Raw genomic sequence first — 26,947 nt, 5'->3', positions numbered from 1 at the left:
CAGTAGTGTTCAGAATAATAGTAGTGCTATGTGACTAAAAAGATTAATCCAGGTTTTGAGTATATTTCTTATTGTTACATGGGAAACAAGGTACCAGTAGATTCAGTAGATTCTCACAAATCCAACAAGACCAAGCATTATGATATGCACACTCTTAAGCTATGAAATTGGGCTATTAGTAAAAAAAAAAAAAAAGTAGAAAAGGGGGTGTTCACAATAATAGTAGTGTGGCATTCAGTCAGTGAGTTCATCAATTTTGTGGAACAAACAGGTGTCCCCTATTTTAGGATGAAGCCAGCACCTGTTGAACATGCTTTTCTCTTTGAAAGCCTGAGGAAAATGGGACGTTCAAGACATTGTTCAGAGAACAGCGTAGTTTGATTAAAAAGTTGATTGGAGAGGGAAAACTTATACACAGGTGCAAAATATTATAGGCTGTTCATCTACAATGATCTCCAATGCTTTAAAATGGACAAAAAACAAAACGAGACATGGAAACGAAAACGGAAAACAACCATCAAAATGGATAGAAGATAACAAGAATCCCAAAGGCTCACCATTGATCAGCTCCGATGTTCAAAGACAGTCTCGAATCTGCATTGGGCAAGGTGATGATGCTGGAACTTTTGTTTGGTGCCTTTCCAATGAGATTTATAAAGATGACTGCCTGAAGAGAACATGTAAATTTCCACAGTCATTGATGATATGGGGCTGCATGTCAGGTAAAGGCACTGGGGAGATGGCTGTCATTACATCATCAATAAATGCACAAGTTTGTTGATATTTTGGACAATTGAAAGGATGTTTGGGGATGATGAAATCATTTTTCAAGATGATAATGCATCTTGCCATAGAGCAAAAACTACAAAAACATTCCTTGCAAAAAGACACATAGGGTCAATGTCATGGCATAGGGTCAATGTCAATGAGCAGATCTGATTTGATGCAGGTGTTAATTTGGGGGATGAAAATTTACAGGGTGATTCCATAATTTTTTCCTCAGAATTGAGTGATTCCATATTTTTTTCCTCTGCTTGGTCTAAAAAAGTAACCAAAAAAGTAAGCCACAATCTTTTTTTCTTGATTTCTTATAGTGTTCTTAAAGCCAGAAAGTTGCCATTTGAAATTACTTTAGTTTTGTGTCATGTCTGTGATCTGCTTTTTTCTACAAAATTAAACGACATGAACATCCTCTGAGGCCGGTGATTCCATAATTTTTGCCAGGGGTTGTAGATGCCACAAGTTTCGTCAGCACGCCTAATGAAATACTATTAAATTCTGTCAATCTAGGTAACACCTCAATGGTAGCGCCCACCTCCACAGCAGGTTTTAATGGCTGGGCTGAGGCACGCTGAGATATGCTCAGCCTAATATCTTCTATTTCTTCTCAAAATAATCCAAGAAATCCTGTGCTGAAAAGGGAGAACGACTAACAGGTGCCTGCCCGTAAATAAGAAATGCAACTGTGTCAAACAAAAACTTTGAGTTATGTTTGTTTTTACTGATCAAATCAGAGTAATAGGTCTGCTTCGTGGCCAGTAGTGCATGCTTATAATCTAAAATAGCATCCCGCCATACAAGGCGGAACACCTCTAATTTGGAACAACGCCATTTCCGTTCCAAACCTCTAGCCTTCTGCCTGAGGTCACGCAAATAATCATTGAACCAAGGTGACTGTGCCTTAGGAGGGCGTGACCTTAAAGAGGAGGCGCAATATTATCAAGTGTAGTTTTAAGCGTTAATTTTAGACTATCCGCAAGGCTGTCCACTGATTTAGCATTTTCCAGACTCAAAGCTAAAATATCAGGTAGTCTGGCCTCAATATCAGTCATAGTTGAGGGTTGAATACGACGCCGCAGTTGTAGACAAGGTTGTTGTTCCACTAACCATGGCAGCGTAAATGTAAACCTGATAAGTGAATGGTCAGAGACTATAGATGTGAGAGGCAAAATGTCAATGTGACAGCAAACCCACGTGCAAGAACCAGATCCAGGGTATTTCCACTAATGTGTGGGGTCCTGAATGCATTGCTGGAATCCTAATACATCCACAATTTGCATAAATGATTTGCTAAGGGGATCAGAGGGCTTATTTATATGAATGTTAAAGTCACCAATAATCAAAATATTATCTGCACTAGTTGACAAACTAGAGATGAACGCACCAAATTCATCTAAGAAATCAGAATATGGGTCGGGGGCCTATAAACAGTGACAAAATAAGATAGCTGAGCTCCAGTTTTATGACCCTGACAGTACTTAGCATCATGGGCATAACGGAGAGTCAGATGCTCAAAGGAATTATATTGTGACCCCCAACAGCTAATAAAGAAAACCTAGATTTATAAATAAAAGCAACACCCAAGCCTTGCTTCACACCATGAGACACGTGACTAAATGTGTACGCTGGTGGACAGGGGAAGGAGAGTTGTGGGTTTGAGCCAGGTTTCACACAAGCCAATCATATCTAAATGATGATCCATGATTAAATCATTAACAATGATTTCGAGGACAGTGATCTGATGTTCAGGAGACCCAGGGTAAGGACCTCAGTGGGGATGACAGTCTCACTGTTCGGAACCCGGCGAAGCAGGCCCAGGTTCCAAGAGTGCCACTGGCGCACATCAGTCCGGCGAAGACGTGGACGTCCGGGCCGACGGTCCTCATAGCCGACCAGCTGCACCACACAGGCTTTAACCGGATCCACAAGGTGCAAGGGCAGCACAGATCCTGCCAGAATTCTGTGCACAGCTCGTCCAGAAGCCAAACAGCAGGCCAAACAGAGCTTCAGCTTCACCAGATGTCCACTTTGTCTCCCGCGGCGACGACTGCACTTTCGGCCGAAAGGCAGCGCAGGAGCACGGCACAGAAAAGCCGGCACCCTCCGATAAAAATGGGGGTGGAAAGTTCTGTCCACCTGCTGATAACCACACCGCACCACGAACCGGGGGCTGGAGATCCAGCAGAGTTTAACGATCATACACCCGCAGTGCCTCTGATTCAAAAACAGCATAAATTAAAAACAATACAATAACAGACTGGAGAGCAGCAGACGAGCAGCCAGACACAACGGCGCCATCTTGGCACTCCCATGAATGAATCACAGGGCTTCTGTGTGATCAGAGCGCAGCACAGGCATCATCTGAGAAATGCACCTACAGCAGAAAAACCACTGAGGGACTTGCTTTAAAACGTTACGTTTCCAGCCACGGATTAAAGTATTTTCAAATGTCATTTTCAAAAATCAGGAGGCTTTATGTGGATTTATGTTGGTCTGTGATGGTGAATTGGACTGAAATGAAGCAGTTAGATTCTCCGTGTGTGAACGAAACAGTCGTTCTGCATAAGGACCGCAGGTTTCAGCCAATCAGTGGCCAGCATTAATGGATGTATTTAGACTTATGAGTAAAGAAATGTGTGCCAACAATCACATGACTTACCTACAGCTTTTGTCCAGCATGTGCGGGATGTGTGAGTCACACACTGGCAATCGAAAATTTTCAGCATGGCTAAAATTTTTTGAGGAGCTCAGCTTATCAGGACATACATCAGTGAGCTTCAGAGTGTTTCAATGTGCTCTTAACTTATAAAAAACTTACCCTTATTAGACTTATGCCAACGTTTTTAAATACGATTGGCATACGCTGGCTAAATCATCAAGGTGTGACAGAGCCTTAAGCAAATGAACAGTATGTATCATAGCGTCCCAGAAAATATATGAATTTATCAAATAGACAGAGGACAGGGACATGAGGCATACTGTCCAACACTGTGAATACTTATATACATGTGATTTCTTTTCTTTATTTAATTATGGATTACAGATTTTCTGGCCATTTAAATTTAACATTGAAAACCATATTTAATGTGTATTTTGCATTATATCTTAACCAAACGTGCCCCAATCTGTCAGGAACTGTGATGACATGGCACGACAGGCAGGCGGACACAAATGCAGACTCATGGCTCAGAGGTGGGATTTAGAAAAAGGTTTTAATCACAAAACTGGCTGAGGTCGATACACTGGGTGACAAACAGGTAGGCGGAGGTACAGACGGTTGTGAGGCGGTGGTGTGGTCAGTAACGAGCAGAGTTCCAGCACAGGCAAACAGGTGTATCGGAGGAGGCAAAAACAAGCAGGGTTCAGGCCTGCAGAAGCAGGTCAACTGGCTCAGACAAAAGGCAAAGTCAAAACAGGTGAAGGTCATACACGGCAAGGAAACAGGCTACAGCAGAAAAAACATGAGAGGCTTGGAATGAGGCAATATGCACAACAAACAAGCAGTGAGCTGTGGAAAACAAGGGGCTTAAAAGCAGAGGTCAGTCAGGGCGTGATAAGATGCAGGTACAAGGAAGAAGGCGTGGCTGGACAAGACAAGAGTGGAGTGACAGGTAGGCGTGTCAGACAAAAGCAGCAAAAAGAGGAATGTCACAGTGACAGAACAAATGTTAAACAATTACGAAATGATACCTAAAATACAAACGTGAGGGAAACAGACAAAAACAAATGAAAAAAGAAACGGAACAACAGAAAATTAAAGGCTGAATCTAAACTAGAACAGAACTCAAGAAGTGGCTGAAGTGTAACAGATAATCCTCATAACCTAACGTGATAACACAGAATGACTAAAATAAAAAGCAGAGACTAAACTAGAACAGAACCTAACGTGGCTGAAGTATAACGGATAATATAACCAAGACTAAACTGGAAGAAACGGAATATAAACCCTCAGGGCCGGACAGAAGGACAAGGAGAGGGAAACAGACGAAGACTGGGGGACAAAACCTGATTCTGGGCAGGTCCAGGACCAAAGCATGACACAATCACACTCATATTTGAAAGTGAGGCGCAGACTGGCACTCACTATCACCTGAAAAAGGTTGATCCTGATCTGATCCAGATTGTGGATTTATGGACATTTGAATTTAATATTGAAAAGCCCATTTGGTGTAGGTTTTGCATTATATCTCAATGAAAGTGCATCAATCACTGTCAATAGACTAACACTCCCCTTTACACTGAGTCCACGACCAATATGCGATCAAAAAAAGGCCTCTGCTCGCGTCACTCTCACTGGCTCTCACAGGGATTGCAGGCTGGTCACAGTGGTGTCTCCATGGTCGGAAAGAGATCTCTCCTGGTCGCCATCACCCTCCATCGTTCTCGACAGGTGCACGAGTGTATTGATCTGTTTTAAAACACTTGCAGCAATTGTGCGGCAGTTTAAAAGAGAAATGGGTCTCATCATCGGTTCTCATTAACTCTCACAAGCTCCAACCCACTCCTAATCTGATCTCTGGTTCCTAATAATTTCCTCAGTTAGCTCTGCATGGGGTTCATCACTGACCGTGGATATTAACATATATTTCACTTGCCACAATTCAGTCCCAGTGCCTGCCTGGTGTAACGCAAATAACAGATCAAATGGAGTCCAGCCAAGACTTGTTTTCATGAACATTTCTGGTTTGACTGGGGTTTTTTTGTTCTGGGTGTTGGTCTGGTTGTGGGAACTGTTTACTGAGTTTCACTTTGAGAACAACTGTGCTCTTTGTTCATTGAACAATGAGTGCAGATTGACAAACTGAGCGAGGAATTAGTGTTTGGGATGCAGTTGTCCTGATCAAAATTACAATCCAGGCTTTCAGTGTCTTGCTGGACGCAGCCATCAGAAGTGTATCTGTATGTTGTGAAAGTGTTGAAATTGCCGAAACATTCGCTTAAAGTTCACCTAGAAAGTTCACAGCACTTCACTTTTTGCACATTTTATGTTAGACTTATTCCTAAAAGGAGTACATCCGTTTTTACTCAATAATAATATGATTTTTTTTTTTTTTTGCAAATTTTTAAAAAATAAAAAACTCAGAAATTACATGTAAATAATTACAACCCCAATTCCAATGAAGCTGGGACATTGTGTAAAATGTAAATAAAAACATAATACAATGATTTGCAAATCCTATATTCAATGAATACGCCATAAAGACAAGATATTAATGTTCAAACGGAATAAACTTTTATTGTTTTTGTGCAAATATTTTGCTCATTTTGAAATGGATACCTGTAACATTTAAAAAAAGTTGGGTCTGGGCAACAAAACACTGAAAAAGTTGTTGAATGCTCAAAGAACACCTAATAGGAAACAGGTGAGTGTCATGATTGGGTATAAAAGGAGCATCCCCAAAAGGCTCAGCCGTTCACAAGCAAAGTTGGGGTGAGGATTACCACTTTGTGGACAACTGCGTGAAAACATAGTCCAACAGTTTAAGAACAATGTTTCTCAACATTCAATTTCAAGGAATTTAGGGGATTCCATCATCTACAGTCCATAATATAATCAGAAGATTCAGAGATAGCTGGAGACCTTTCTACACGTAAGCGGCAAGGCCAAAAACCAACATCGAGTGACCTTTGACCTTCGATCCCTCAGGCAGCACTGCATTAAAAACAATATCATTGAGTAAAGGATATTACGCGTGGTCTCAGGAACACTTCAGAAAACCATTGTCAGTTAGCACAGTTCGTCACTGCATTTACAAGTGCAAGTTAAAACTCTGCCATGCAAAGTGAAAGCCATACATCAACAACATCCAGAAATGCAGTCGCCTTCTCTGGGCCCAAGCTCATTTGAAATGGACAGAGCAAAGTGCAAAGTGTGCTGTGGTCTGATGAGTCCATTGTTTCAAATTGTTTTTAGAAATCATGTGTTGGGAAGGTGTCGTGACACGGACCCACAACAGGGGGCGTTAATGAACGGACAATGGAATAGCCAAAAAGTAACAATTTAATGTTGTGAAGCGCACACGAAGTACAGACAATACAAATATTGCGGAATGTCAATCAAACACAAGGTGACGTGTGGCAGGCTCGAAGATAGAAGACGTCTGGTGCGAGAGAAGATCCGGATCCCACACCGCTTCCACCACCAACGGATCTGAAGAACACCGGAGCCGCCAAACCCTGCGCCCCCAGGTGGCCACTGTCTTCAGCAGTCAGACCCGGTACTGCTGGCAGGAGAACAGAAACGTTTTTGATGAGTGTGAGTTTGCACACTCAGTAATCCCACAGTCTGTGTTCAATTAGGAGGGAGAACCTTCACCTCCGATAACACACTCGGACAGCTCCTGAGACAACCACTTATCTGTTTGGGGTGGGAGGCGAAGCCGTCGCAGTCCACACCAACGCCAACACAGCAGACAAGGAACTCCGTCACAGGGAAACGGCTGCAAAGAGATCAGACTATTGTTCGGTTTAGATTCAGCAGAGAATACCTGTATGGTAGCTGATTTCTCGGCGGGGAGGTGGAGTTGCAGTCCGGCTTTTATGGAGGTTGACGTAGATGAGTGACAGCTGGTGGTGATGATTGTGACAGCTGTCACTCCATTGGTTCCGGCGCCCTCTCGTGCTTGAAGCCTGCACTCCAAGCAGGGCGCCATCTGGTGGTGGTGGGCCAGCAGTACCTCCTCTTCAGCGGCCCCACAACATCATGGGCGTTATGACCTCTGGACAAAAGAGGGGAACAGACCATCCAGATTGTTACTAGTGCAAAGTTCAAAAGCCAGCATCTGTCATGGTATGGGGTGTGTTAGTGCCAATGGCATGGGCAACTTACACATTTGTGATGGCGCCATCAATGCTGAAAGGTAGTCCAGGTTTTGGAGCTCACATGCTGCCATGCAAGCAACATCTTTTTCAGGGGCATCCCTGCTTATTTCAGCAAGGCAATGCCAAGCCACATTCTGCACCTGTTACAACAGCGTGACTTCATAGTAAAGATGTGCAGGTACTAGACTGTCCTGCCTGCAGTCCAGACCTGTCACCCACGGAAAATGTGTGGTGCATTATGTAGTGCAAAATACGACAACAGAGACCCGGACGGTTTGAACAACTGAAGTTGTACATCAAGCAAGAATGGAAAGAATTCCACCTACAAAGCTTCAACAATTAAGTGTCCTCAGTCAAACGCTAAGGTTGTTAGAAAGAAAGGTGATGTAACACAGTGGTAAACATACCACTGTCCCAGCTTTTTTGAAATGTGTTCCAGGAATCCATTTCAAAATGAGCAATATTTACACAAAACAATAAAGTTTATCAGTTTGAACATTAAATATCTTGTCTTTGTGCCGGTGGTGTATTCAATTGAATATAGGTGAAGAGGATTTGAAAATCATTGTATTCTGTTTTTATTTACATTTTACACAACGTCCCAACTTCATTGGAATTAGGGTTATATTCACAACCTTTGCTCAATATTTTGTTGATGCAACTCAACAGCAATACAGCTGCAAGTCTTCTTGAATATGATGCCACAAGCTTGGTGCACCTATCTTTGGGCAGTTATGCCCATTCCTCTTTTCAGCACCTCTGACGCTCCATCAGGTTGGATGGGAGCATTGGTGCTCAGCCATTTTCAGATCTTTCCAGAGATGTACAATCAGATTCAGGGCCCTGTCCCCTGGCGTTTAGGAGGATTGCGCATGAAATGAGGAGACAAAAGCTGAGCGTCCGCAACAAAGGTGGGCGGAAATTGACAATGTTCCCGGGGTGGATCAGCGAATACATGAGGAAGAAAAGCAGATATAACAGGGAACAGAAGCGGGAAGGCGACCAGGGAGGCGCCCCATGAGGGGCACAGCGGCCGTGATGCACTCGCTTCATCCGTGCCCACTCTGTCTGCATGCGCGACATACCATTTGCGACCGTGATGTGGCCTTGCTGGGCACGCGTCATATCTGTTTTGCACACTGTCCCAGTCCGCCGCCAAGCCGCGCCAACCCGTCGTTGCGGATATCAGCAGATGATGGAATATGTGTCGCATTGGTTGTGTATGTCCTGCGTATGTCTTCAGTATGTGTTCAGGCAGTGATACAGATCTCATCCGCAGCAGGATTTTTGAGCCGCTCAAAAATCCTGGCTGTGGACATGCGTGCCTCTGCGGATGATCACGGATGTGTTCGGATGGCGGTCAACTGTACCGGAATGTTACACGGTTATTGCGGTTGTTTGGCGGATGTGGGCCACTTTTGTGCGCATTCCATCCGCAAATCCTCCTAAACACCAGTGGGACAGGGCCCTCAGGTATGGGCTCTGGCTGGGCCACTCAAGGACATTCATAGAGTTGTCCTGAAGCCACTCCTTTGATATCTTGGCTTTGAGGTTATGGTCATTGTCCTGCTGAAAGATGAATCATTTCCCCAGTCTGAGGTCAAGAGCACCCTGGAGCAGGTTTTTCATCCAGGATGTCTCTGTACATTTCTGCATCTTTCCCTCAATCCTGACTAGTCTCCCAGTTCCTGCTGGTGAAAACATCCCCACATCATTATGCTGCCACCACCATGCTTCACTGTTGGGATGGTGCCTGGTTTCCACCAAACATGACACCTGGCATTCACACCAAAGAGTTCAATTTTTGTCTCATCAGACCAGAGAATTTTGCTTCTCATGGTCGAGAGTCCTTCAGATGCCTTTTGGCAAACTCCAGGCAGACTGCCATGTGTCTTTTCCTAAGAAGTGGCTTCCTTCTGGCCACTGTACCTCATAGGCCTGATTGGTGGATGCTGCAGAGATAATTGTCCTTCTGGAAGGTTCTTGTCTCTCCACAGAGGAATGCTAGACCTCTGACAGAGTGATATTGGGTTCTTGGTCACCTCCCTGACAAAGGTCTTTCTGCCCTGATTGCTCAGTTTAGAGTCCTGGTTAGCTGAATCATCTATTTTTGGATGATGGAGGTCACTGTGCTCATTAGGACCTTCAAAGCAGCAGAAATGTTTCAGTACCCTTCCCCAGATTTGTGCTTGAGACATTCCTGTCTCAGAGGTCTACAGACAATTTGACCTCTTTGACCTCTTGCTTGGTTTGTGCTCTGACATGCTGTCAACTGTGGGACCTTATATGTCGACAGGTGTGTGTCTTTCCAAATCATATCCAATCAACTGAATTTACCCCAGATGGACTCCAATTAAGCTGTAGAAACATCTCAAGGTATGGTCAGTGGAAACAGGATGCACCTGAGGTCAATTTTGCTCTTCACTGCAAAGGCTGTGAATACTGTGACTGTTGTATTTATTTTTAATAAATGTAATTAAATTAATTGTGGATTTTGTGGATGTTTGAATTTAATATTGAAATTCCATTTGGTGTAGATTTTGCATTATATCTCAATCAAAAGTGCATCAAACACTTTGAATAGACTAACACTCCCCTTTACATCGAGTCCACGACTCATGGCCTCTGCTCGCTGTCACTCTCACTGGCTCTCATGTGGATTGCAGGCTGGTCACAGTGGGGTCTCCGTGGTTGGAACAGAGAGCTCTCCTGGTCGCCATCACTCTCCATCGTTTTCCGACAGGTGCGCAAGTGTATTGATCTGTTTAAAACACTTGCAGCAGTTGTGCGACCAGTTTAAAAGATACATGGGTCTCATCAGTCTTGTTAACTCTCACAAGTCGCAACCCACTCCTAACCTGATCCTCTGGGTCGTAACAAACTCTCAATTATCTCTGCATGGGGTTGCATCACTGACCATGGATATTAACATATATTTCACTCACACAATTCAGTCGCAGTGCACGCTTGGTGTAAACGCAAATAACAAATCAAACTAGAGATCAGCCAAGACTTGTGAGAGTTGACAAGTGACAGCCTTCTAGGTCTTGGGTCTCTGTCCTGTGTAAACGTGGCATTAGTTTGAATCCGCATCTGATCTGTTTTTTCGTGAATAGGGTATTTCCTTTATTGAAAATTAAATAGCTGCTCATCGGCCCGGCTGTTTCAATCTTAAAACATCTTGTCAAAGGCATCATCATTAATTCAGCTGATGACTTCCCTCTGTGGTTTGGATCAAAGTCAAGAATGTCTTTTGTTTCTTGTAAAGTTAAACCTAATGTTTCATGAACATTTCTGGTTTGACTTTGTATTTTGTTCTGGGTGTTGGTCTGGTTGTAGGAAATATTTACTGACTTTCAGAACAATGGGCTCTTTGTAGAATCAACACTGAGTGCAGACTGACAAACTGAGTGAGGAATCACAGTGTTTGGGTTTGTGTTGCACCACTTGGACCAAAATATTGGCGCAAAACCTCTACTGGTGGTTGGCTCTCACTGCGGTATTGTATCACTTCCTGTTCCGGAGCACAGCGGTGTTTTGCTGTATCTGTTAGCTGTTTAATCTGCGCAGTTAGATTGATCTAGTTACCTAGATAACGATTTGTTTCACAGTGTAATCTTCACATGCCTTAACTAAAGCACTCCCTCTGCTGAATCACCTCTAAATTATTTACACATTATTCACTTTGTGTGTTTTTAGGAATCCGCTAGCTTAGCGCAGCTACTAGCTCTAGCCGGTTTAGCATGGCGGGTTCTCCTGTCTCTCCCGCAACTTTTCTGCTCTGGGTGTGAAATGTTTTAGTTATTCCTCGGCCTCCTTTAGCAGTAATGATACTTGTAATAAGTGTAGCTTATTTCGTAGATTTGGAGGCCAGGCTGGACGAATTGGAGACTCGGCTCTGCACCGTGGAAATTCTACAGCTAGCCAGGCCCCTGTAGTTGGTAGCGGACCAAGGTAGCTTAGCCGCCATTAGTTTCCCTCTGGCAGATCCCGAGCCGCCGGGAAAGCAGGCCGACTGGGTGACTGTGAGGAGGAAGCGTAGTTCTAAACAGAAGCCCGTGTACACCGCCAACCCGTTCACATTTCTAACCGTTTTTCCCCACTCGAGACACACCCGCCGAGGATCAACTCTGGTTATTGGCGACTCTGTTTTGAGAAATGTTGAAGTTAGCGACACCAGCAACCTAGTCAATTGTCTTCCGGGGGCCAGAGAGGCGACATTGAAGGAAATTTGAACTGCTGGCTAAGGCTAAGTGTAAATTTGGTAAGATTGTAATTCACGTCGGCACTAATGACACCCGGTTACGTCAATCGGAGGTCACTAAATTAACATTGAATCGGTGTGTAACTTTGCAAAAACAATGTCGGATTCTGTAGTTTTCTCTGGGCCCCTCCCCATCGGACTGGGAGTGACATGTTTAGCCGCATGTTCTCCTTGAATTCCTGGCTGTCTGAGTGGTGTCCAAAAATGAGGTGGGCTTCATAGCTAATTGGCCAAAGCTTCTGGGGAAACCTGGTCTTGTTAGGAGAGACAGCATCCATCCCACTTTGGAGGTAGCAGCTCTCATTTCTAGAAATCTGGCCAATTTTCTTAAATCCTCCAAACCGTGACTATCCAGGGTGGGACCAGGAAGCAGAATTGTAGTCTTACACACCTCTCTGCAGCTTCTCTCCCCCTGCCATCCCCTCATTACACCATCCCCGTAGAGACGGTGCCTGATCCCAGACCACCAATAACATCAAAAATCTATTTAAGCATAAAAATTAAAAAGAAAAAATAATATAGCACCTTCACTGCACCACAGACTAAAACAGTTAATGTGGTCTATTAAACATTAGGTATCTCTCTTCTAAGTCCCTGTTAGTAAATGATATAATAATGATCAACATATTGATTTATTCTGCCTTACAGAAACCTGGTTACAGCAGGATGAATATGTTAGTTTAAATGAGTCAACACCCCGAGTCACACTAACTGCAGAATGCTCGTAGCACGGGCCGAGGGGGAGGATTTGCAGCAATCTTCCACTCCAGCTTATTAATTAATCAAAAACCCAGACAGAGCTTTAATTCATTTGAAAGCTTGACTCTTAGTCTTGTCCATCCAAATTGGAAGTCCCCAAAACCAGTTTTATTTGTTGTTATCTATCGTCCACCTGGTCGTTACTGTGAGTTTCTCTGTGAATTTTCGGACCTTTTGTCTGACTTAGTGCTTAGCTCAGATAAGATAATTATAGTGGGCGATTTTAACATCCACACAGATGCTGAGAATGACAGCCTCAACACTGCATTTAATCTATATTAGACTCGATTGGCTTTGCTCAAAATGTAAATGAGTCCACCCACCACTTTAATCATACCTTAGATCTTGTTCTGACTTATGGTATGGAAATTGAAGACTTAACAGTATTCCCTGAAAACCCCCTTCTGTCTGATCATTTCTTAATAACATTTACATTTACTTTAATGGACTACCCAGCAGTGGGGAATAAGTTTCATTACAGTAGAAGTCTTTCAGAAAGCGCTGTAACTAGGTTTAAGGATATGATTCCTTCTTTATGTTCTCTAATGCCATATACCAACACAGTGCAGAGTAGCTACCTAAACTCTGTAAGTGATATAGAGTATCTTGTCAATAGTTTTACATCCTCATTGAAGACAACTTTGGATGCTGTAGCTCCTCTGAAAAAGAGAGCTTTAATCAGAAGTGCCTGACTCTGTGGTATAACTCACAAACTCGCAGCTTAAAGCAGATAACCGTACGTTGGAGAGGAAATGGCGTCTCACTAATTTAGAAGATCTTCACTTAGCCTGGAAAAAGAGTCTGTTGCTCTATAAAAAAGCCCTCCGTAAAGCTAGGACATCTTACTACTCATCACTAATTGAAGAAAATAAGAACTGTAGCCAGGCTGACAGAGTCAGAGCTCTATTGAGCCGAGTATTCCTTTAACTTTAACTAGTAATGACTTCATGACTTTCTTTGCTAATAAAATTTTAACTATTAGAGAAAAAATTACTCATAACCATCCCAAAGACGTATTATCTTTGGCTGCTTTCAGTGATGCCGGTATTTGGTTAGACTCTTTCTCTCCGATTGTTCTGAGTTATTTTCATTAGTTACTTCATCCAAACCATCAACATGTCTATTAGACCCCATTCCTACCAGGCTGCTCAAGGAAGCCCTACCATTATTTAATGCTTCGATCTTAAATATGATCAATCTATCTTTATTAGTTGGCTATGTACCACAGACTTTTAAGGTGGCAGTAATTAAACCATTACTTAAAAAGCCATCACTTGACCCAGCTATCTTAGCTAATTATAGGCCAATCTCCAACCTTCCTTTTCTCTCAAAAATTCTTGAAAGGGTAGTTGTAAAACAGCTAACTGATCATCTGCAGAGGAATGGTCTATTTGAAGAGTTTCAGTCAGGTTTTAGAATTCATCATAGTACAGAAACAGCATTAGTGAAGGTTACAAATGATCTTCTTATGGCCTCAGACAGTGGACTCATCTCTGTGCTTGTTCTGTTAGACCTCAGTGCTGCTTTTGATACTGTTGACCATAAAATTTATACAGAGATTAGAGCATGCCATAGGTATTAAAGGCACTGCGCTGCGGTGGTTTTGAATCATATTTATCTAATAGATTACAATTGTTCATGTAAATGGGGAATCTTCTTTCACAGACTAAGGTTAATTATGGAGTTCCACAAGGTTCTGTGCTAGGACCAATTTTATTCACTTTATACATGCTTCCCTTAGGCAGTATTATTAGACGGCATTGCTTAAATTTTCATTGTTACGCAGATGATACCCAGCTTATCTATCCATGAAGCCAGAGGACACACACCAATTAGCTAAACTGCAGGATTGTCTTACAGACATAAAGACATGGATGACCTCTAATTTCCTGCTTTTTAAACTCGGATAAAACTGAAGTTATTGTACTTGGCCCCACAAATCTTAGAAACATGGTGTCTAACCAGATCCTTACTCTGGATGGCATTACCCTGACCTCTAGTAATACTGTGAGAAATCTTGGAGTCATTTTTGATCAGGATATGTCATTCAAAGCCCATATTAAACAAATATGTAGGACTGCTTTTTTTGCATTTACGCAATATCTCTAAAATTAGAAAGGTCTTGTCTCAGAGTGATGCTGAAAAACTAATTCATGCATTTATTTCCTCTAGGCTGGACTATTGTAATTCATTATTAATCAGGTTGTCCTAAAAGTTCCCTGAAAAGCCTTCAGTTAATTCAAAATGCTGCAGCTAGAGTACTAACGGGGACTAGAAGGAGAGAGCATATCTCACCCATATTGGCCTCTCTTCATTGGCTTCCTGTTAATTCTAGAATAGAATTTAAAATTCTTCTTCTTACTTATAAGGTTTTGAATAATCAGGTCCCATCTTGTCTTAGGGACCTCATAGTACCATATCACGCCAATAGAGCGCTTCGCTCTCAGACTGCAGGCTTACTTGTAGTTCCTAGGGTTTGTAAGAGTAGAATGGGAGGCAGAGCCTTCAGCTTTCAGGCTCCTCTCCTGTGGAACCAGCTCCCAATTCAGATCAGGGAGACAGACACCCTCTCTATTTTTAAGATTAGGCTTAAACGTTCCTTTTTGCTAAAGCTTATAGTTAGGGCTGGATCAGGTGACCCTGAACCATCCCTTAGTTATGCTGCTATAGACTTAGACTGCTGGGGGGTTCCCATGATGCACTGAGTGTTTCTTTCTCTTTTTGCTCTGTATGCACCACTCTGCATTTAATCATTAGTGATTGATCTCTGCTCCCCTCCACAGCATGTCTTTTTCCTGGTTCTCTCCCTCAGCCCCAACCAGTCCCAGCAGAAGACTGCCCCTCCCTGAGCCTAGTTCTGCTGGAGGTTTCTTCCTGTTAAAAGGGAGTTTTTCCTTTCCACTGTCTCCAAGTGCTTGCTCACAGGGGGTTGTTTTGACCGTTGGGGTTTTTACGTAATTATTGTATGGCCTTGCCTTACAATATAAAGTGCCTTGGGGCAACTGTTTGTTGTGATTTGGCGCTATATAAATAAAATTGATTGATTGATTGACTGAAAACTGGGAAGCAGTATACCAAGAAAACAATGGGGTGTAGGACAACTGCCCCCCCCAGGACAAAACCCCCTAGGACAAAACCTCCCTAGGACAAAACCTCCTCAAAGATATATAAGGCAAGATACTCTTAGTGGAGAAAAAACAAATTGACAATAGTATTATTTTTATGTAGCTTTATTAAAATATAACAGCACCTCATACAATATTTCATAAAAAAAATGAGTTCACTTCCACCTCATAGAATGTCCTACTCCAGAAATGAATTCCTCCATTGTTTTCCTGTTTCTCACAAAGTTCATACACAGATTGTGCAATCGCTCCTGCCTCTCCTTTGTTGCCCTTTTAACCCGTTTCCTGGGAGGCTCCCCAATGGAGTCTCATAACAGTGCTGCTGTTGCAAGAGCCTGGTCCTTCGTAATGCAGTCAATCGCTTTCCAGATGGCTGGATGGTCGTGGCCAACAAGCTCTTTATATCCATGATTCCACGCTTCACACAGGTTGTTTGTGCGGCCCTCTCCATCCACTGTGACTTGATGCACATTCCAAAGATGAGGAGGAAATAGAGGTGGGATCCTCCTCATGCGCACTGGAGGTAGATATCCATCTGGTAGAACTTTGCTGAGTAGTTTCATGCCTACTCCATATAACTGTTTTTTGCACCTGACACTTATCTCTTTGGTGAGTAGTTTCACACCCACTCCATATAACTGTTTGGCATTTGACAATTAAGAACCCCCATCAACATGTTTCACCTCTATTACAAGGAACACACATGCCAAAACTCTGCTGAGTAAAACTTCATATGAACCAGTGGCGTTTTGTCCTAGAATGCACTTTTACTGGGGGGGGGGGGGTGTGTGTGTCCTAGGAGGCTTTTGTCAGGGGGGTTTTGTCCTAAGGGGGTTTTGTCTGTACCCCGAAACAATGTGGACAATGCATATGAAATATTTCTGAAGGTATTTAAGCAATTATATGACAAATACATTTTTTACAGTGTAAACGGGGCATTAGTTTCATCCGCATCTGATCTGTATTTCATGGATAGGGTATTTCCTTTACTGATAATTAAATAGCTGCTCATCGACCCGGCTGTTTCAATCTTAAAAACATCTTGTCAAAGCCATCGTCATTAATTCGGCTGATGACTTCCCTCTGTGGTTTGGATCAAAGTCAAGAATGTCTTTTGTTCTTCTAAAATTAAACTAAATGTTTCATGAACATTTCTGGTTTGACATTGTATTTTGTTCTGGGTGTTGGTCTGGTTGTAGGAAATATTTACTGACTTTCAGAACAATGGGCTCTTTGTAGAATCAACACTGAGTGTACACTGACAAACTGAGTGAGGAATCACAGTGTTTGGGTTTGTGTTGCACACTTGGACCAAATACACAGGACTTTCATGTGTTTGTGGGTTTTTAAAACAACAAAACTTTATTTCTTCGTGACACTTGCTGTTGTGTTCCTCGCTTCTCTCCGCAGGACCCCCCTCTGCAGTGCTCTAAGCTGCTTATCTCATTAACTTATGGCAACTGTCATGCCCACCTGAAAATACATCAAAACGCTGCTGCCAAAGTGCACCAAACAGACAATAAGTGACAGCAAATATTACATCATCACAAGAAAAATAAATGTGAAATGAGGGTGAGGCGTTAACCCTCTGCGGTTGACACTGTTGTATACGACGGCTGAGACCAAGTTTTACAAAATTATAAACAACTTTTTAGTGATATGAGATAGAATCTTACTTTTTTTGCTGAAAAGTTAACTCCGAGAACTTTCGAGCCAGCTGTCCACCATCTTTGTACTCCTCATAGAAGCTGTGTGATGACGTGCGCAATGTGAGTGTCCAATTGAAATTGGTTCACCATCACATGGTTTTCCAAAATGCAATCGTAGGGCAGATTTACCTCACGTGATAAACCAAAGATTGTTTTTAGGAGTGATGTGTTACGAGTTGGCCCGTTTGAATAGCCCCCTGGCTGCTGGCTCCAATGCACCCTGCGCCATTACGCACAGTGATCAGTGAAAGTGAGCAGACAGAGGGCCTCTTATACAATCTCACATGCTCAAACAAAGATTGTGTGAGTATCAGGATTGCTCCACTAGTTTGCCTGTGAACATTATTGGATAAGCCTGTGCTAAGCTCTCTCATTCCGGCGTAAAGCACTGTTTACCATATCAATGGATCTAGGGGGAGGGAACGCTCCTCAGAGTGTAAATGGGCCTCAAAGTCTGAAAGCTTTTCGGTGCAGGAGAGAACAAACACACAGTCAACTTCACCATTTTGTATACATTGTTCAAAATGTGCATTTGTGTTTATTGTTTGAACCTTTTTGTTGGACAGTCTTTCACACAAGACCTCAAATTACCTTTATAAAGTGTCAAAACAGTTGTTTATTATAGTTTGCTGTGTGTTTTGAATAAATGTGTGTGGAAAATTATTTTCCATTTTACTTTTACTTTTCATATTTCCCCCCTAGGACAAAACCTCCCTAGGACAAAACCCCCTCAAAGATATATAAGGCAAGATACTCTTAGTGGAGAAAAAACAAATTGACAGCAGTATTATTTTTATGTAGCTTTATTAAAATATAACAGCACCTCATACAATATTTCATAAAAAAGATTATTTCACTTCCACCTCATAGAATGTCCTACTCCAGAAATAAATTCCTCCATTGTTTTCCTGTTGCTCACAAAGTTCATACACAGATTGTGCAACCACTCCTGCCTCTCCTTTGTTGCCCTTTTAACCCATTTCCTGGGAGGCTCCCCAATGGAGTCTCATAACAGTGCTGCTGTTGCAAGAGCCTGGTCCTTCGTAATGCAGTCAATCGCTTTCCAGATGGCTGGATGGTCGTGGCCAACAAGCTCTTTATATCCATGATTCCACGCTTCACACAGGTTGTTTGTGTGAGCCTCTCCATCCACTGTGACTTGATGCACATTCCAAAGATGAGGAGGAAATAGAGGTGGGATCCTCCTCATGTGCACTGGAGGTAGATATCCATTTGTAAGAACTTTGCTGAGTAGTTTCACACCCACTCCATATAACTGTTTGGCATTTGACAATTAAAAACCCCCATCAACATGTTTCACCTCTATTATGAGGAACACACATGCCAAAACTCTGCTGAGTAAAACTTCATATGAACCAGTGGGGTTTTGTCCTAGAATTCACTTTTACTAGGGGGGTTTTGTCCTAGGAGGCTTTTGTCAGGGGTGTTTTGTCCTAAAGGGGTTTTGTCTGTACCCCGAAACAATGTGGACAATGCATATGAAATATTTCTGAAGGTATTTAAGCAATTATATGATAAATGCTGTCCAATTAAAGAATACACAAGAAAACTGAAGTATGGCAACTGTCCATGGATCACAAAAGATTTACAAAACGCCTGCTAGAAGAAAAATGCGCTATACAGAGAATTCACAAGACTGAGAACTAAAGAGGCAGAAAATAAATATAAACGACATAGAAACAAGTTAAGAGATATCATAAGGTCTAGCAAAAAAGATTATTATAGGATATTATTAAATAATAAACACAATAGAAAGGGAATGTGGGGTATACTAAACAGCATTATTGGAAGTAGTTCTAAACAGTTACAATATCCTGAGTATTTTATTGATGAGGGTAAAGTAATTTGTAATAAAAATGATGTGGCTGACAATCTAAATAATTTTTTTGTAAATGTGGGACCTCATCTTGCAGGAAAAATCTCTGATCCTGGGAAAGTTGGGAAAAACATGGATGTATTGATAGAATGAAATTATAATTCAACGTTTCTCAAAACAGTGGAGGAGAATGAAATATTAGATATTGTTAAAAAAAAATTTTAAAACAAAATATCAACTGATTATAATGACATTGATATGACAACAGTAAAGGAGGTCATTGAAGGGATCTCAAAACCTTTAACATACATCTGTAATTTATAATTTCAAACTGGTTCATTCCCAAACAAGATGAAAATAGCCAAAGTCATTCCACTGTACAAAACCGGGAACAAGCATCATTTCAACAACTACAGACCTGTGTCTTTACTGCCACAATTTTCCAAAATACTGGAAAAACTCTTTAATAATAGATTGGATATATTCATTGAAAAGCACAAATTACTCTCGGATAACCAATATGGTATTCGATCAAACAGTACAACATCATTAGCAATAATACAAGCAATTGAAGAAATCACAAATGCCATTGAACAAAAGAAATACAGTAGTGTTCAGAATAATAGTAGTGCTATGTGACTAAAAAGATTAATCCAGGTTTTGAGTATATTTCTTATTGTTACATGGGAAACAAGGTACCAGTAGATTCAGTAGATTCTCACAAATCCAACAAGACCAAGCATTCATGATATGCACACTCTTAAGACTATGAAATTGGGCTATTAGTAAAAAAAAAAAAAAAAAAAAAAAAAAAAGTAGAAAAGGGGGTGTTCACAATAATAGTAGTGTGGCATTCAGTCAGTGAGTTCATCAATTTTGTGGAACAAACAAGTGTGCATCAGGTGTCCCCTATTTAAGGATGAAGCCAGCACCTGTTGAACATGCTTTTCTCTTTGAAAGCCTGAGGAAAATGGGACGTTCAAGACATTGTTCAGAAGAACAGCGTAGTTTGATTAAAAAGTTGATTGGAGAGGGGAAAACTTATACACAGGTGCAAAATATTATAGGCTGTTCATCTACAATGATCTCCAATGCTTTAAAATGGACAAAAAAACAAAACAGAGACATGGAAACGAAAACGGAAAACAACCATCAAAATGGATAGAAGAATAACAAGAATCCCAAAGGCTCACCCATTGATCAGCTCCAGGATGTTCAAAGACAGTCTGGAGTTACCTGTAAGTGCTGTGACAGTTAGAAGACACCTGTGTGGAGCTAATTTATTTGCAAGAATCCCCCGCAAAGTCCCTCTGTGAAATAAAAGACATGCAGAAGAGGTTACAATTTGCCAAAGAAAACATGAACTGGCCTAAAGAGAAATGGAGGAATATATTGTGGACTGACGAGAGTAAAATTGTTCTTTTTGGGTCCAAGGGCCGCAGACAGTTTGTGAGACGACCCCCAAACTCTGAATTCAAGCCACAGTTCACAGTGAAGACAGTGAAGCATGGTGGTGCAAGCATCATGATATGGGCATGTTTCTCCTACTATGGTGTTGGGCCTATATATCGCATACCAGGTATCATGGATCAGTTTGGATATGTCAAAATACTTGAAGAGGTCATGTTGCCTTATGCTGAAGAGGACATGCCCTTGAAATGGGTGTTTCAACAAGACAATGACCCCAAGCACACTAGTAAATGAGCAAAATCTTGGTTCCAAACCAACAAAATTAATGCCTCGCAGATGTGAAGAAATCATGAAAAACTGTGGTTATACAACTAAATACTACAACCCCTGGCAAAAATTATGGAATCACCGGCCTCGGAGGATGTTCATTCAGTTGTTTAATTTTGTAGAAAAAAAAGCAGATCACAGTCATGTCACAAAACTAAAGTCATTTCAAATGGCAACTTTCTGGCTTTAAGAAACACTATAAGAAATCAGGAAAAATAATTGTGGCAGTCAGTAACGGTTACTTTTTTAGACCAAGCAGAGGGAAAAAAATATGGAATCACTCAATTCTGAGGAAAAAATTATGGAATCATTAAAAACAAAAGAACACTCCAACACATCACTAGTATTTTGTTGCACCACCTCTGGCTTTTTTAACAGCTTGCAGTCTCTGAGGCATGGACTTAATGAGTGACAAACAGTACTCTTCATCAATCTGGCTCCAACTTTCTCTGATTGCTGTTGCCAGATCAGCTTTGCAGGTTGGAGCCTTGTCATGGACCATTTTCTTCAACTTCCACCAAAGATTTTCAATTGGATTAAGATCCGGACTATTTGCAGGCCATGACATTGACCCTATGTGTCTTTTTGCAAGGAATGTTTTCACAGTTTTCGCTCTATGGCAAGATGCATTATCATCTTGAAAAATGATTTCATCATCCCCAAACATCCTTTCAGTTGATGGGATAAGAAAAGTGTCCAAAATATCAACGGAAACTTGTGCATTTATTGATGATGTAATGATAGCAATCTCACCAGTGCCTTTACCTGACATGCAGCCCCATATCATCAATGACTGTGGAAATTTACATGTTCTCTTCAGGCAGTCATCATTATAAATCTCATTGGAACGGCACCAACAAAAGTTCCAGCATCATCACCTTGCCCAATGCAGATTCGAGATTGATCACTGAACATGACTTTCATCCAGTCATCCACAGTCCACGATTGCTTTTCCTTAGCCCATTGTAACCTTGTTTTTTTCTGTTTAGGTGTTTAGGCTTTTCTCCAACATGTCCAGTGAATCTGGGACGTGACTTGTTACAAAGTCTAAAGATTGGCATCCTCCCAACTTCAGGAAGAATGAAAGTGGTCAGACTGACTACAGATGACTAGCTACTCGTTGGACCAGATGGACATGACACAGGCTTCATGCCTACTTCAAAAGGCTGTAAAGCAATTGACTGATTTACAGCATGCACTCCATCCTGAGCAGTTATTGTTAAAGTGAGTGAAAAATTATTTTTTTATGTGATGTGTATTCTGAGAAACACAAAAAATCCTTCAGAAATATTGACTGTTTGTTGTAAAACTTTGAAAAGTAGGAAGTTTCCTGACATATGATAGTGTTACAGACCTTACTAAACCTAAAAAGCTAAATGTCTAATAATTGTTTTTTTAAAATATGCTGCTGCGAAATTGCCTGACCACATTGCTGAAGCACGTCAGCTGCTGCCACACATATCTGCATAACTGATTGCACACTTGCACAAGGACAACCAGTACTGATTATAACTTATACACTTATCAGGACTTGAAAGACAAACACACTTTATTTGTGAGACCACAAGACAATGAGACGTTTTCTTAAAACTTTCTCTGAAACAAAGCCACAAATAACACTAACTGTGACTATCCAGTAAAAAGCTGTTATTTTACCTAATAATTTAATTGCGTCTTTTCCAGTTAAATGCTTTATTTTTACCCACATTTAAATGTGTTGTTTAAAGTTCAAAGAACGTCTATGCGCTCTGAGCAAATTTATTTAAATGTTTTGTGGACGGACGCGTCAAACTTTTATTTTTGAAAACACAAAAGTGAATTCTTGTGGCTCCTCAAGTATATGTAGGGTTGCCAACTCTCTGAAAAATAAATAAGGGGCACCTCACCGCCAGGGCCGACTGACCGTTGCCTTCACCCTTCCCAGCGTCTGTGTGAAACGATTTTTAACCATTTGACTGTTGACTTGACCCTGAATTTAGGTAGATGCATACATGCATTTGTTCTGATATGAACACGTGGAAAACAAATTATTATTTAGCAATTTATTTTTAGTGTAAAATAAATTTTCACTCACAATTTCAATATGAGCATTCTGTCTTCTTTAAAAATAAATCTCTGTAGTGCTATTGCTTAACTTAAAATTGTATAAATTAACAAAAAAAAAAAACAATAGAAATTTGCATCATCCAAAACAATGTAACAGTGCACATTTACACATTTAGTGTAATAAAAAGTGCAAAAAATAAAGTCTGAAAAGTAAACAATACTGTTATAGCGCACCTTTCCCACCCAGCCATTTTCCTTTTCTCATTCTCCCTGTATTTTTGCATTCTTTTTTGTTTGTTTTTTTAGGAGGAGGAGTAACGACGTTACAGACGTTGCTGTCTGTAGACATATCTCCAGTGTCGGTGTCTGTATAGATATCAGCCATGCTGCTTTGTTATTGTCGTCCAGCGACCGTCGTCGGCTCATGACGTCGGTATCTTCTTGCGAGCAGATGTCCCTCGACCAATGAGATAAGAGTGATTCTGTATCGTCAATTCGTGTCTGTCAGCTCATTGGTGAAGAGCAGGAGAGAGGCTGGGATCAAATTTACCGTAAGTTTCCATATAAAGCGCCAGTCAATTCCATTGACATTTTACAGACTTTTTGATTCTCACAGAAATACGGAACAAATTGCGTCCCGTTTCAGGTCAATACGGAATACACACTTTTATTTCCAAATAAGGGACGATTCCGTTTTTCAAGGGACGGTTGGCAACCCTAAGTATATGCTTCAACCAAGCTAGAAAACGAACGTGATTTATGACAAGCTACAGCCTCATATTGGCGCACTAAAAAGCAGCCACCAACTATTAGCCGGTAACACGCAAGCTAACTTACCTTTAAAATAAGAAATGAATTATAAATTAATAAATTTATAACACGATAAAATTTAACAGTTAGCACGACAGCACATGGGCTAAGCTAGGCCACGCTACGCTAACTCTGCTAACTCATTCGGAAAACTTCAGAAAGTCACCCTGTTGAAGAGCATTGTAGAAGGTTGCATTGCTCAAACAGTCGTAGACCAGACCAAAGCAGCCAGAAGATAGTTTTCCAAATTTATTTATTTTCAAAGTGTCGATTAAAAAAAAAAAAAGCCCGCTTGGAACTGCGGACAGGACAGGAAGTGAGCGGGGGGAACCCCCTCGCCTCCTTGAGACTCCAAGCCTATTGAACAAGTGATCCCACCTACAGGTGGAGGACCGCATCGCATCCTTTTCGGCTTCAAAGGCATTGAGCCGAATTTGTAAATAGTTGACAAGCTTCCTTTTGTGAATACTTGACAGTGATCAGTGAAACTTATTGAGTCGTTTAATGATTTTTAACCACTTTTAAACTGATTAAGCTGGTACGATCCTGATTCCAATTGAAAAAAAAAAAGTGTTAGTGATTAACTCCTTCACTTTAATAAATTGAGATAACATCTCTAAAATCAAATTCATTCAAATTCATTTGGATTCTAATTTATGACAATTGTCTAATTTTGGATTTTTACTGTTTGTGATTTTCCAAACTAATTCTTATTTAAACAGTTCTTTTTATCAAGGCCATAAAAATGAAAAAGTGGTCCAGCCCACGGTGGGAAGGCCCATTCCAAGTGTTGCTGACCACACCAACAGCCGTGAAGATCACTGAAAGACCATCATGGATACATCTAAGTCACTGTAAGCTGCAGTGTGTGCCTGTTACCACAAACGAGTAAGGGGAAGTCTGGCTACAAAGGGGATTCACCGTATAGAGGTGTCTCGTCTCAACGTCAGTGAAGCAGGGAGATCCTTACTCACTTAGAGTGGTCTATAGGTGGCGCTGCGGCCTAGCACCAATGACTGATCCGCAGAGTACACCCAACCCACGTGCCAAGCGCCGTGGTTGTGGGTGAGTCTGGCAGACAGTCTGGTGTGTTGTGATATCAGCATGTTCCTGTCTACTGGGACACCTCTTCTGGCAGATGTGGGAACGACATCCTCCGTCTGAAACCTCTCCTGATGACTCAGCTCCCGTTCAACCTCTCACCCGGAGGGAAATACGATACATCGACCACCCTGATGAACCACAACATCCTTACCACACCGACATGTGGTGGCGCTACGTAAATTACACTTCACATCTAGTGAACCGTACCAACTGTTATGTCTGTACACATATGCCTGTTTCCACCACACATAATGGACTTCATGCTACTCCAACGTCTCAAACTAATACTGATTGTTTGATAGGCCTGTCAACCTACCCAGGAAATTATTCTGTACCTCTGAACAAAACCACTGCATCTCCCTTGGAGGGAAAGAACTGTACCGGTTCCGGTTTACCTCCTATGTTATCATGGCCCCAGGTGCGGGACCCCCTACTGATAACTGATTTAACGCCTTATCATAGCTTTGATTATTGTGTAATTGGGAATGGCTCAAACCTACTTGGGTGGCTTCCACCTCACTCCTGCAATTTAACCTACACCTTCTGCGATTATGTAAATCAAACAGCAAAAAATGAATGCGACAGAAACAAAACCTGTAAACAGGATAAGACCCAGTGGAACAAGGCCCACCTCGTCAGGAACATAGACCGTTTCTGGTGTAACACCACCCAGGCCCCTTACATTAAGCGCTGTTACTGTGCAGCCATAGTGCCAACCCAGAAGGGCACTAGAGCCCTCACTGATTATTATTGGCTATGCGGGACCAACGTTTACGCTCACCTTCCTCCCAATTGGGGTGGAAGATGTGGAATGATTAATTTACATGAACCAGTAGTACATATTCCTAAAGATCAATGGTCCAAAGCCACCATCAAGTTCCGTGAACCGCATAATGTTTGCGCTAAATGAGAACTGTCTGATACCAGCCATATTCGTAGTGATAAAAGAATATTCAATCAGGGATGGAGGTCACTATTTGGCATGCTTCCACATGTTGGGGTCAACCTCGTAGCTCTAGAAGTTGAGTTCACCCGCTGGAAGTTTCTGCAGTTCATGAGCTCCACACTTGAGATGGCCAATGCAACCACCGAGGAAATTAGGGCCCTGCGACTGATGGTACTACAAAACCGTATGGTTCTTGATCAGCTGACCGCACCCTCCGGTGGAGTGTGTGCTTTGGTGGGCACAGCGTGCTGCACCTTTATCCCGGACAACACAGCTGACGGAGGTGCCATCACCCGAGCCCTACAAGAGATGACAGAGGTCCATGACTCTGTACAAGCAACAATGTCATCACCTAGCTGGAGTTTCTGGTCATGGCTTACATCAGGAAGTTGGTGGCAACTTCTACTACGAGCTTTGACCCCTCTGTTGATCATTATTGCAGTTTTTGCACTCTTATTTTGCTGCATAGTGCCTTGCCTCTGTTCCATGATTGTAAAATTAGTCTCCAATGCCTTTGTCCAATGTAATGTTGTACAGCGAGTCCTCCATCGAGAAACTACGCACTTCCAACTATTGTCGACCGATGATATTGAGCAGGAACCAGAGTATGATGTCCGCTAATATGCTATATGCAGATGCCCAGCTTATCAACCACCCGATTACGAGGTCGATATTCCTGAGGTTCTGGCACCACCTTGGAAACAATCAAAGACACCACATAACATTTTAAATTCTTTATCATTTGTTCACTGTCATTTTGTCTTCCTGTTTTTGGTTACTATATTCATCTCCGCATTCATCTGTGATGTTACAACTGAAAATGTTATTAACAAGTGGTTGTGATTAATGTATTGGATGTGGTTGTGATGTAATAAATGATAAAACAGGAGGGATATGTTAGATAAATTATACTGTCAAATTTGATTTATCATTTATTATCATCTATTAACATCTGCTCATTTGCAAATTGTTCTTTCTGTATGTTAAAAATCTGCAAACTGTTTTCTT

The 26,947-nt window shown here is 41.6% G+C and overlaps 1 long non-coding RNA gene across 4 annotated transcripts in view; it reads left to right on the top strand.

The window, feature by feature from the left end:
• LOC117530507 overlaps window positions 1–26,569 on the top strand; it is a 112,387-nt gene extending 85,818 nt beyond the window's left edge. For 3 of the 4 annotated variants that reach the window (XR_004566386.1, XR_004566387.1, XR_004566384.1), the window contains 2 exons: window positions 22,023–22,257; window positions 23,386–23,546. This is a non-coding gene — a long non-coding RNA (uncharacterized LOC117530507). Of the gene's footprint in view, window positions 1–22,022; window positions 22,258–23,385; window positions 23,547–24,611 lie in introns of those variants that run through there. The other variant, XR_004566385.1, reaches the window with a different exon arrangement.
• The last annotated feature ends 378 nt before the right edge of the window (window positions 26,570–26,947 follow it).

Source organism: Thalassophryne amazonica, chromosome 18 (genome assembly GCF_902500255.1).
Source record: "Thalassophryne amazonica chromosome 18, fThaAma1.1, whole genome shotgun sequence".
NCBI classification, from domain to species: domain Eukaryota; kingdom Metazoa; phylum Chordata; class Actinopteri; order Batrachoidiformes; family Batrachoididae; genus Thalassophryne; species Thalassophryne amazonica.
Note: the sequence above shows the minus strand (reverse complement) of the source record. Positions and strands in the feature narration are given on the sequence as shown.